Below are 12020 nucleotides of genomic sequence, written 5' to 3' on the forward strand. Positions count from 1 at the left end.
TAAAATGCCTTTTTAAAAAACCATATATATGGTAAAAAATTGTATTCATAACATTAAAGAACATTCTCAATCTAATAATAAGAGATAAACAATCCAATTTAAAAATAGGCAAAAGACTTGGACCCTTCACAAAATAATGTATATGAATGGCAAGCAAGCACATGGAAAGATTCTCAACATCATTAGATTGTTCACTAGTATTGAACTTTACAAGTCTTTGAAAATACTTTGGCATGAGATGTCTGTGGCAGAGCTCATGTGTGTGTTACATAAATATTTTCATGTCTCCATGCCATTATCTTGTTGATTTCACATTATACTTCGTACACATCTGGAGTCTTAGATGTTCAGAATCTTCTCATGTGCTTACTTGCCATTCATATATATTCTTATATTCGATTCATTTGGGAAATACAAATTAAAACACAATAATCTACTGGTTTGGCTAAAATGAAAACTATTTTCAATACTGATTGCTGGAAAGAATAAGATAAAGTATTTGCTAGCACAATAGGGAGACTATATTTAAAAATCATTTAATGGTACATTTAAAAATAACTAAAAGAGCATAACTGGATTGTTTATAACACAAAAGATAAATGCATGAAGTGATGGATATGCCATTTACCCTGATGTGATTGTTATGCATTGCATGCTTGTATCAAAATATTTCACATTATCCATAAATATATATACTCACTCTGTATATATAAAAATTAAAAATTAACAACAGCCAAAAAAATTAATAACAACCAAAAAACCACACCAGGAGAAATAACTCATATTTTGTCAGAAGTCAAACTAGGACAGACAGTTTGGAAAACAATTTGACAATTGCTTATAAAGTTACACATGCAGTTAATATGTGATCTACCAATCTTTATTCTAGGTATTTGAAAACACATTCTAGAAATGAAAACACATATCTACACAAAAACCTGTAGATGAATGTTTATTTTAGCTTTATTCATAATAAGCCCAAACTGTAAACAGCCCAAACACTGTTTCACAAGTGATGAATGTATAAACTACTTGAGTTACAATCAGCAATGTTCTCGGTAATAAAAATAAAGGAACTGATGATACATGCATCAACAAGAATACATTTCAAAATCATCATGCTGATGGAAGACAGACATGAAATGCTACATACTCTATGATTCATGCTGTATGATTATATGTGCATGACATTCTGGAAAAGGCACAATTATGGGGACAAATATCAAGTCAGTGGTTTCCAGGGGTTAGCATAGAAGAGGACCCGATGGCAAAAAAGGGTATGAGGAATTATTAGGTGTGATGAAAATATTCTATAAATTGATGGTGGTTATATGATGAAAACATTATTTAGAAGTTATTTTAAATATGTTTTATGTTTTAGAGCATTTTAAATTTATAGCAAAATTGTAAAGATAATACAGAGGCTTTCCACATATCCTGCATCCAATTTTTCCTGTTAGCATCCTACATTAGTCATTCCATTTTTACAATTAGTGAGCTAATGCTGATAAATAAGGTCTATACTTCTTTCAAATTTACTTAGTTTTAATGTCGTGTCCTTTTTTTTTCTGTTCTAGAATTCCTTATAGGATATCACATTACAATTAGTTGTCCTATCTTCTTAGGCTTCTCTTGGCCTTGATTGTTTTAGAAGCGTTTAAAACAAGTTGAAATTTTGTTTTTAAGTTTTAAAACTTTTTGAAACCTGGACACTTCACAAAAGAATGTATAGGCATGGCAAGCAAGCACATGGAAAGATTCTCAACATCATTAGATTGTTCACTAGTATTGAATTTTAGAAGTTTTTGAAAATACTTCGGCATGAGATGTCTGTGGCACAGCTCATGTATATGTTGCATAAACATTTTAAACATTTTCATTGTCTCTCTCCATGCCATTATAAATTATTGTGAAGATCCTTCTATACCCTAAAGGTCATTTATGTAATAGGAACTACCTTGTTGACATCATGTTATATTGTGGATACTTCTGGATTCAGTTTCTGTGCTGCAATAATTTGCTTTCAGGGCATGAAATAAATGAATTCATGAGTGATATTATTTCTATAACCTTATTCTATGATCCTTATTTATATCTAGTAAAATTAACCACTAATATTGGTTCATATCCACACAATTTTTTAAAATAAAATATTACTTTCATTTTCAAAACTAATATTGAGAATGTCATTTTTTAGTCATCTTTATGACTTACAAAAAGTTCTTAATTTACCATGTTTTTGAAAACAATCCAGCAAATATCAGCACTATTGCTCAATAAAATTCTTAGAATTTGTTTGTTCTAATACTTGCTACTTCATATTTTCAGCAATATTGTCTGTTTTCTACATATATTTGCTGACAAAGATAAACTTTTGGCTCATTGTATTATAATCACCATTTATCATTTTAACTCTCTTGTTCACTGCAGCAGTAAGAATAAACATTAAACCTGAATATGTGGTACTTTGTCTTTTATTATTAAATAAAAAACTTTAAATGAGACTTCTAAATCATTATCAGAGCTAAGTGAAATTTTTCAAACTACTGGCTTGAATTACCTTTGGATTAAACTTTGCTGAAAAAACAAATAGAAAAAATTTATCTTCATTCTGGATACCTAGTTTTAAAGTGTCTTGTAAAATGTGATGAATAATACCTTGAAATCACTTAAGGAAAAACTATTAAGGGTGTGTTTCATTGTTAATTCACTTGATTAAAATTTGTCCTGGTAAGAGCAGTCTTGTCATTTTGTAACTGTGTTCTTTATTAGTCTTCTCTTCAATATTAATTTTCTTTTCAGGAGTGCCACTTGTCCATTTGTGACCATTAATACGGTTAAAAGCAGATTTTAAAAACCGAGAATCTATAAAATGGAGTGTATCTAAACTGCAACAGGTGGCAATTTAGTCAAAACAAACAAATATGTGTAGAAGCTGAGGGTACTGAGGCATTGTGCTTAGGGAACTGAGGACAAGGCTCTGGAGAATACTTCCTGAGAGAGTTATGCTGCAGGAGGTGATGCTTGAGGGGTCTTAAAAGAGAAGCAGGAGATAGTAATTAGCTTACAGAGGTCAAAATAAATAAATAAATAAATAAATAAATGTATGTTAATCCCTGGAGAGTGAGCCTGGTCAAAAAAGAAGAGATCTGTGCAATGAATGAGAGAAGAAAGTACTTAGTAAAAGATCTATGTCTTAGTCCATTTTATGATACTATAAATATCTGAGCACAGTGTGTGATGCTCCCCTCCCTGTGTCCATGTGTTCTCATTGTTCAACACCTATCTATGAGCAAGAACATATTTGGTTTTTTGTTCTTGTATCAGTTTTCTGAGAATTATGGTTGCCACATTCATCCATGTCTCTACAAAGAACATGAGCTCATCCTTTTTAATGGCTGTGTAGTATTCCATGCTGCATATTTGCCACATTTTCTTTGTCCAGTCTATCATTGATGGGCATTTGGGTTGGTTCCAGGTCTTTGCTATTGTAAACAGTGCTGCAATGAACATACATGTGCTTGTGTCTTTCTAACAGAATGATTTATAATCCATTGGGTATATACTCAGTAATGGGATTGCTGGATCAAATGGAATTTCCATTTCTAGGTCCTTGAGGAATCGCCACACTGTCTTCCACAATGGTTGAACTAATTTACACTCCCACCAACAGTGTAAAAGTGTTCCTGTTTCTCTACATCCTCTCTAGCATCTGTTGTCTCCTGATTTTTTAATGATTACCATTCTAACTGGCATGAGATGGTATCCCATTACGGTTTTGATTTGCATTTCTCTGATGACCAGTGATGATGAACATTTTTTCATGTTTGTTGGCCTTGTAAATGTCTTCTTTTCAAAAGCGTCTGTTCTTATCTTTCACCCAATTTTGAATGGGTTTGTTCGTTTATTTTCTTGTAAATCTGCTTTAGTTCTTTGTAGATTCTGGATACTAGGCCTTTGTCAGATGGGTAGCTTGCATAATTTTTTCCCATTTTGTTGGTTGCTGGTTGACTCTAATGATTGTTTCTTTTGTTGTACAAAAACTCTTAAGTATTATTAGATCCCATTTGTCTATCTTGGCTTTTGTTGCCAGTCCTTTTGTTGGAGTCCTTGCCTATGCCTATGTCCTGAATGGTTTTGCCTAAGTTTTTTTCTAGGATTTTTATGGTGTTAGGTTTTATGTTTAAATCTTTAATCCATCTGGAGTTAATTTTACAGTGTAGGCTGTAAGGAAGGGGTCCAGATTCAGCTTTCTGCATATGTCTAACCAGTTTTCCCAACATCATTTATTAAACAAGGAATCGTTTCCCCATTGCTTGTTTTTGTCAAATTTGTCAAAGATCAGATGGCTTTAGATGTGTGGTGTTGCTTCTGAGGCTTCTGTTCTGTTCCATTGGTCTATATTTTTGTTTTGGTACCAGTACCATGCTGTTTTGATTACTGTATGGTTGCAGTATAGTTTGAAGTCAGGTAGCATGATACCTCCAGCTTTGTTCTTTTTGCCTAGGATTGTCTTGGCTATGTGGGCTCCTTTTTGGTTCCATATGAAGTTTAAGGTGTTTTTTTCGGTTCTGTGAAGAAGGTTGATGGTAGCTAGATGGGGATAGCACTGAACCTATAAATTACTTTAGGTGGTATGACCATTTTCACAATATTGATTCTTCCTAACCATCAGCATGGAATGTTTCTCCATCTGTTTGTGTCCTCTCTTATTTCCTTGAGCAGTGGTTTGTAGTTCTCCTTGAAGAGGTCTTTACATCGTTTGTTAGTTGTATTCCTAGGTATTTTGTTCTCTTTGTGGCTTTTGTGAATGGGAGTTCACTCCTGGTTTGGCTCTCTGTTTGTCTGTTATTGGTGTATAGGAATGCTTGTGATTTCTGCATATTGATTTTGTATGCTGAGATTTTGCTGAAGTTGCTTATCAGCTTAAGGAGATTTGGGGCTGCGACAATGGGGTCTTCTAAATATGTAATCATGTCATCTGCAAATAAAGACAATTTGACTTCCTTTTTTCTGAATTGAATGCACTTTATTTCTTTTCCTTGCCTGATTGCTCCAGCTAGAACTTCCAATACTCATTGTATAGAAATGCTGAGAGAGGGTATCTTATCTAGTGCCAGTTTTCGAAGGGAATGATTCCAGTTTTTGCCCATTCAGTAATGATATTGACTGTGGGTTTGTTGTAAACAGCTTTTATTATTTTGAGATATGTTCCATCAACACCTAGTTTATACAGAGTTTTCAGCATAAAGGGCTGCTGAATTTTGTCGAAGGCCGTCTCTGCATGATGATCATGTAGCTTTTGTCTTTGGTTCTGTTTACATCATCGATTACATTTACAGGTTTGTGTATGTTGAACCAGCCTTGCATCCCCAGAATGAAGCCTACTTGATCGTGATGGATAAGCTTTTTGATGTGCTGCTGCATTCAGTTTGTCGGTATTTTATTGAAGATTTTTTCATTGATGTTCATCATGGATATTGGCCTGAAGTTTTTGTTGTTGTTGTTGAGTCTCTGTCAGGTTTTGGTATCAGGGTGATTTTGGTCTCATAAGATGATTTGGGAAGGATTCCCTCTTTTTGTATTGTTTGGAATAGTTTCAGAAAGAATGCTACCAGCTCCTCTTTGTTCCTCTGCTAGAATTCAGCTGTGAATCCACCTGGACCTGGACTTTTTTTGGTTGGTAGCCTATTAACTGCTGTCTCAACTTCAGATCTTGTTATTAGTCTATTCAGGGATTCACCTTCTTCCTTTTTTAGTCTTGGTAGGGTGTAAGTGTACAGGAATGTATCCATTTTTTCCAGATTTGCTGGTTTATGTGTATAGAGTTGTTTGTAGTAATCTCTGATGGTGGTTTTCATTTTTGTGGCTTCAGTGGTGATATCCCCTTTATCATTTTTTATTGCATCTATTTGATTCTTCTCTCTTTTCTATTAGACTGGCCAGTGGACTATTTTGTTGATTTTTTTCAAAAAACAAGCTCTTGGTTTTATTGATTTTTTGAAGATTTTTTGTGTTTCTATCTCCTTCAAGTTCTGCTATGATCTTAGCTATTTCTTGTCTTCTGCTAGCTTTTGGGTGTTTTTGATCTTGCTCCTGTAGCTCTTTCAATTTTGATAATAGGGTGTCGATTTTAGATCTTTCCTCACTTCTCATGTGGGCATTTATTGCTGTAAATACCCTTTAGACACTGCTTTAAATGTGTCTCAGAGACTCTGGTACATCGTGTCTTCTTTCTTACTGGTTTCAAAGAAAATCTTTATTTCTACCTTCATTTCATTGTTCATCCAGTTGACATTCAGGGGCCAGTTGTTCAGTTTCCATGGAGTTGTGTAGTTTTGAGTGAGTTTCTTAATCCTGAGTTCTAATTTGATTGCCCTGTGGTCTGAGAGACTGTTCGTGATCATATCAGTTCTTTTGCATTTGCTTCGGAGTAATTTACTTCCAATTATGTGGCCAATTTTAGAGTAAGTACAATGTGGTGCTGAGAGGAATGTATATTCTGTGGATTTGGGGTGGAGAGTTCTGTAGATGTCTATTAGGTCCATTTGGTTCAGGACTGCGTTCAAGTCCTGGATATCCTTGTTGATTTTCTGTCTCGTTGATCTGTCTAGTATTGACAGTGGAGTGTTAAAGTCTCCCACTGTATTGTGTGGAAGTCTAAGTCTCTTTGTACATCATTAAGAACTTGCTTCTAGTATCTGGGTGCTCCTGTATTGGGTGCATATATATTTAGAATAGTTAGCTCTTCTTGTTGGATTGATCCTTTCATGTAATCCATAGATCCATTATGTAATGCCCTTCTTTGTCTCTTTTGATCTTTGTCAGTTTGAAGTCCATTTTATCAGAGACTAGGATTGCAACCCTGCTTTTTTTTTTTTTTTTTTTTTTTTGCTATTTGCTTGGTAACTCTTCTTCCATTCCTTTATTTTGCCTCTATGTGTGTCTTTGAACATGAGATGGGTCTCCTGAATACGACACACTGATGGGTTTTGACTTTTTATCCAATTCTTCAGTCTGTGTCTTTTGATTGGGGCATTTAGGCTGTTTACATTTAAGGTTAATATTGTTATGTGTGAATTTGATCCTGCCGTTTTGTTACTGGCTGTTTTTTTTGTTTGTTTGTTTTGTTTTTTTTGTTTTGTTTTTTTGTTCATTAGTTGATGCGGTTTCTTCGTTGCATCATTGTTCCTTACCATTTGGTATTTGTAGTGGCTGGTACTGGTTGTTCCTTTTCATTTTTAGTGCTTCCTTCAGAAGCTCTTGTAGGTCAGGTCTGATGGTGACAAATTCTCTCACTAGTTGCTTGTCCATAAAGGATTTTATTTCTCCTTCACTTATGAAGCTTAGTTTGGCTGGATGTGAGATTCTGGGTTGAAAGTTATTTTCTTTAAGGATGTTGAATATTGGCCCCCACTCTCTTCTGGCTGGTAGGGTTTATGCAGAGAGATCTGCTGTTAGTCTGATGGGCTTCCCTTTGTGGGTGACCTGACCTTTCTCTCTGGCTGCCCTTAGCATTTTTTCCTTCATTTCAATTCACCATTCCTGGTAAATTTGACGATTGTGTGCCTTGGGTTGCTCTTCTTGAGGAATATCTTTGTGGTGTTCTCTGTATTTCATGGACTTGAGTGGTGGCCTGCCTTACTAGGTTGGGGAAGTTCTCCTGGATAATATCCTGAAGAGTGTTTTCCAGCTTGGATTCATTCTCCCCATCACATTCAGATAAACCGATCAAGTGTGGATTAGGTCTTTTCTCATAATTCCATATTTCTTGGAGGCTTTGTTCATTTCTTTTCACTCTTTTTTCTCTAGTTTTGCCTTCTCATTTTATTTCATTGTGTTGATCTTCAATTTCTGATATCCTTTCTTCTACTTGATACTTGATTGATTTGGCTATTGAAACTTATATACACTTCACAAAGTTCTTGTGCTGTGTTTTTCAGCTCCATCAAGTCATTTATGGTCTTCTCTAAGCTGGTTATTCTAATTAGCATTTCCTTTAACCCTTTTTTCAAGGTTTTAAGTTTCTTTGCATTGGGTTATAACATGGTCCTTTAACTCAGAGAAGTTTGTTATTACCCACCTTCTGAAGCCTGCTTCTGACAATTCGTCAAACTCATTCTCCATCCTGTTTTGTTCCCTTGCTGGTGAGGAGTTGTGATCCCTTGGAGGAGAAGAGGCATTCTGGTCTTTGATGGTTTCATCCTTTTTGCACTGGTTTCTTCCCATCTTTGTGAATTTATCCCACTTTGATGTCAAGGAGCTGCTTGAGGACCGAGTTTGTCCCTTGTCTAACTGCAGAGGTTCTGCTGGACTGCCATGGACTTAATCCGGCTGCTGCATAGGCTTCGTGTGTCTTTTGTTTACACAGAGAGATTAGGCTTGCCTCTGTAATGGCAGATGCCCTTCCCCCATCAAGCTGGATCCTTTCAGGTGGAGTTGGAACTGATGTGCTGGCTGCGAAATCCTCAAGTAAGTAGGCTTCAGCCTGCTGGACTTTGTGGGGAAGGGACCCGCCTAGCCTATTGCCTGTCTTCCTGCTTCTAGCACCTCCTCTCTCTGGGGGGCTGGTAGCTCTGTCCCAAAGGCTCTCCCAGCCAGCCAATGCATCTGCCTAGATCTGTGCTGACAATCCATGGCACCAGCTGGGGCTGCTATTCAACTCTGTGCAGGTAACTCGGCTGCTTTTCAGCCTGGTGAAGATCTCCCGGCCTCTAGGTTGCAGAGGCTTTGGGTGAAGTCAGTATCTGGACTGGTGTTCCAGAGAGGGGGAGCCCCCAATCCTCTGGTCAGATGCCCTTCCCAGGTGGAGCAGTGCCCTGACCCGCCTTGGTTTGCCCTCTTTGGGCTATGCCCACTGTCCAACCAATCCCATTGAAATGAACCTCGTACCTCATTTGGAGATGGAGAAATCACTCCTTTGCTGCATCTCTCTCACTGCGAGCTGTGCCCCGGAGCTGTTTCTATTAGGCCATCTTGGCAGAATCCCACTCATTATTTGCCTTTAAAAACCATCTTTTATATAGCTTCTTAAAATATCATCATTTTAATAAACAATATGTTCTGTATGGTTGGGTATTGATTTCCAGTTCTTCATTATTATAAATAATGCTGTAATAAAGATTTTGATATGGAGTTTCTGCCACATCCTTAATATTAGGATTCAGATTTGAAGGCTCTTCTCATCGAATAGCTTGAGACTGGGGAATAATCACCAGCCTGCTCTCTACGAATTGTGCAAACCTGAAAAGACTTTCCTGCTTTGTGTCACTTCATCTGAACGAAGAAACAGAAATGTACTGATTTCATGTAGATTACTAGAAAAGTTGTCTGTAATGCTTAATCTTCCCTTTACAGGGAAGATTCCTCAAAACCAAGACTTTTTTTCCTTATGCTTTTTCTCTAAAAGGCTGTTTCCTGAATGATGTGTCTCCTCAGTCACACTTCACAGGATTCTGAGAAGCTGCAAGAATTTGTAGGCACGAACTTGAGGCCTAGACTCATCTCCAATGTTGTGGAAAGGGACTGTACATCATGGGGCAGAGCCCTGGGCCCTCCGTACCACTTGAACAGAGCCGGGGAGAGTGACTTCCTGAGTGTATCCATGTTGGATTAAGACCAAGACTTCCTTGCCTAGGCCAAAGTTAGCTGTGTGGTCCATTCTGTGATACTGGTCAGTTCTAATAAACTTACACAAGAATTTTCTTGCCACACTGCAAGTAACATTCAAACACACACACAAAATTCTAAAATTAAATCACCAAGCAGCTGGGAGTGGTGGCACACACCTATAATCCCAGCACTCTGGGAGGCCGAGGTGAACAGATCACCTGAGGTCAGAAGTTCAAGACCAGCCTGGTCAACATGACAAAACACTGCTTCTACTAATAATACAACAATTAGCTGAGTATGATGGTGTGCACCTGTAGTTCCAGCTTCTTGGGAGGTTGGGGCAGGAGAATTGCTTGAACTCAGGAGGTGGAGGTTGCAGTGAACCAAGATTTCACTTTTGCACTCCAGCCGGGAGATAAAGTGAGACTCTGTCTCAAAAAAAAAAAAAAAAAAAAAAAAAAAAATTACCAAGCTATGTAGTTTCTAATCATGTCATCTGAGCTTGGAAGGAAGAATTTATAGTCGTATGCAAAGTAGGATTACAACTGTGTAAAATATCTATTCATGCAAACAAAGAGAAACTGAAGAGTATAAATGGCAATTTTCTTAGGGTAGATGACCCAAAGACTTTAAAAAATAGACTAATGATATTATTTATAGTAAATAAAATGTATATTGTCTTGATATGCTGTTATTTCTAAGTAATTTTTTTCCTTAATAAAAAACAACATGATATCCTCTCTTTTCTATTACAGCTACCATTTGATGAGTGTCTCTGTCAGCAGGAGTAGCCTCTTTGTTTAAAGGAAACCACATATTACCTTTTAGTGATACATGATTTATGTTAACAATGTGGCTAGCCTCGTGTCCATGCTTTGATTCTAGCAGCTGTGTGTACAGAATCAATTAGTCATTTCTCAATAGTAGGGCAGTGAGGTCACTGCAGCTTCTAATTTGGTCCTTTTCCTGGTGTCACAGCTTTGCTATTCTCAAAATATTTGCAGTAGACCTTGACATCTACCTTATTTTGCTGAAATACTGAAACCCAAGATGCCTAAAGTCAGTAAACAAGAAAAGAAATTCCAACTTGTGACTGGAAGTCAGGTGCTGATTTCATGTTTGACAGTTCACCTGACGCATGCATCACACTCCCATTCACCCATTAGAAACAAAACGAACGGCATATTTATCTGTAGACGTTTCTCAGAATCTAGCACTTGAACTTCCACCTTCCCTGTTCACTGAAGAACGCCCTATGGCATGGTGGGTGCTTGAAGAAATAACCTAAGAATCAACGAGAAGGTCTGTTTCTTGGTCTGTCAGGAGGAAGCCGTGAGATCTTGAAGAATAACTTCGCATTGCAGAACCTCCGTATTTTTAGCTAGAAGACACTGGTTACATTAGACGGCCTCCAAAAGTAGAGGCTTTTTAGGCTGCCTAGCTTATTCGCAAAGAATGATGTGAAAGAATTCAAGACGTCATCCTCAACAGAAGATCCCTCTCCTTGCCATCAGTCACCTCAGCCATCTCTGTCACAAGTGCACAGCCCTGGCTCAGGAGCAGTGGGCTCACCACGGGGCTGCTGCAAAAATAGCCTGAACTGCAGTTCCTGCCTGTGTTGCATTAACAGCTGGGTCCTTATACACAAAGGAAAACGTGTGCTTGTTGGAAAGATGGCCTTAAAGGAATCTCAGGGCTCCTTTTTTACTTAAGATAGGAGAAACTAGGCACAGAGAGAAATCCAGACATAATTTATTTCAAAAGTACGTTTCTGAATAACACAGTCAAAATAAAGAAGAGAGGAGGGATTTTTCCTACCAGTATTGACATAGTATCAAAACACGGCAGTATTGGCACGAGAACAGACAAGTAGGCCAATGGAACTGAACAGACCCAGAAGAGAGGAGGAGGCGTAAGTGGGAACTTAATATACCATAAATCAAATGGGAAAGAATGGACTATTTCATAGATTCCATTGGGGAAACTGGCTCGCTACGGGGGGAAATCAAAATGGAACACCATATGAAAAGGTGGATTCTAGATTTATTCCAGCTCCAATTGTGAAAGGTAAAATTACAAAGTAACAGAAAAAAAAAATAGACAAGTATCTTTTTACCTGGGAATAGGAAAAGTAATCTTGAAAAACATTTGAAAGAACAAGTCCAAAAACAAAAATACTTATAATATTATGACATCCAAGTTAAAGGCTTCTGTTCAGTAAAGCACAACTATGGGTAACTGAAACATGACAAGATGAAAAAATATATCTATGGTCTCTAAAAGTGACATGCAGCAGCTTCCAGTGTCTGGTACAACATATAAAGATGTTGAATATCATCCCTTCTGTCTTCAGAATGAGAAAAAAATCTAAAGAAATGGAAAATCAACAACATTTCTTAGGTCCATAA

At 37.1% G+C, this 12020-nt stretch overlaps 1 non-coding gene across 1 annotated transcript; it reads right to left on the reverse strand.

Moving 5' to 3' along the window:
- Nucleotides 1–9408: 9408 nt before the first annotated feature.
- On the reverse strand, nucleotides 9409–9611 carry LOC120360930 (small nucleolar RNA SNORA73 family). Its single transcript, XR_005577312.1, has one exon. It is a non-coding gene; the product is annotated as a small nucleolar RNA SNORA73 family (small nucleolar RNA).
- Between the last annotated feature and the right edge of the window lie 2409 nt (nucleotides 9612–12020).

The sequence above is a fragment of the Saimiri boliviensis genome, chromosome 10 (genome assembly GCF_048565385.1).
Source record: "Saimiri boliviensis isolate mSaiBol1 chromosome 10, mSaiBol1.pri, whole genome shotgun sequence".
Taxonomy (NCBI): domain Eukaryota; kingdom Metazoa; phylum Chordata; class Mammalia; order Primates; family Cebidae; genus Saimiri; species Saimiri boliviensis.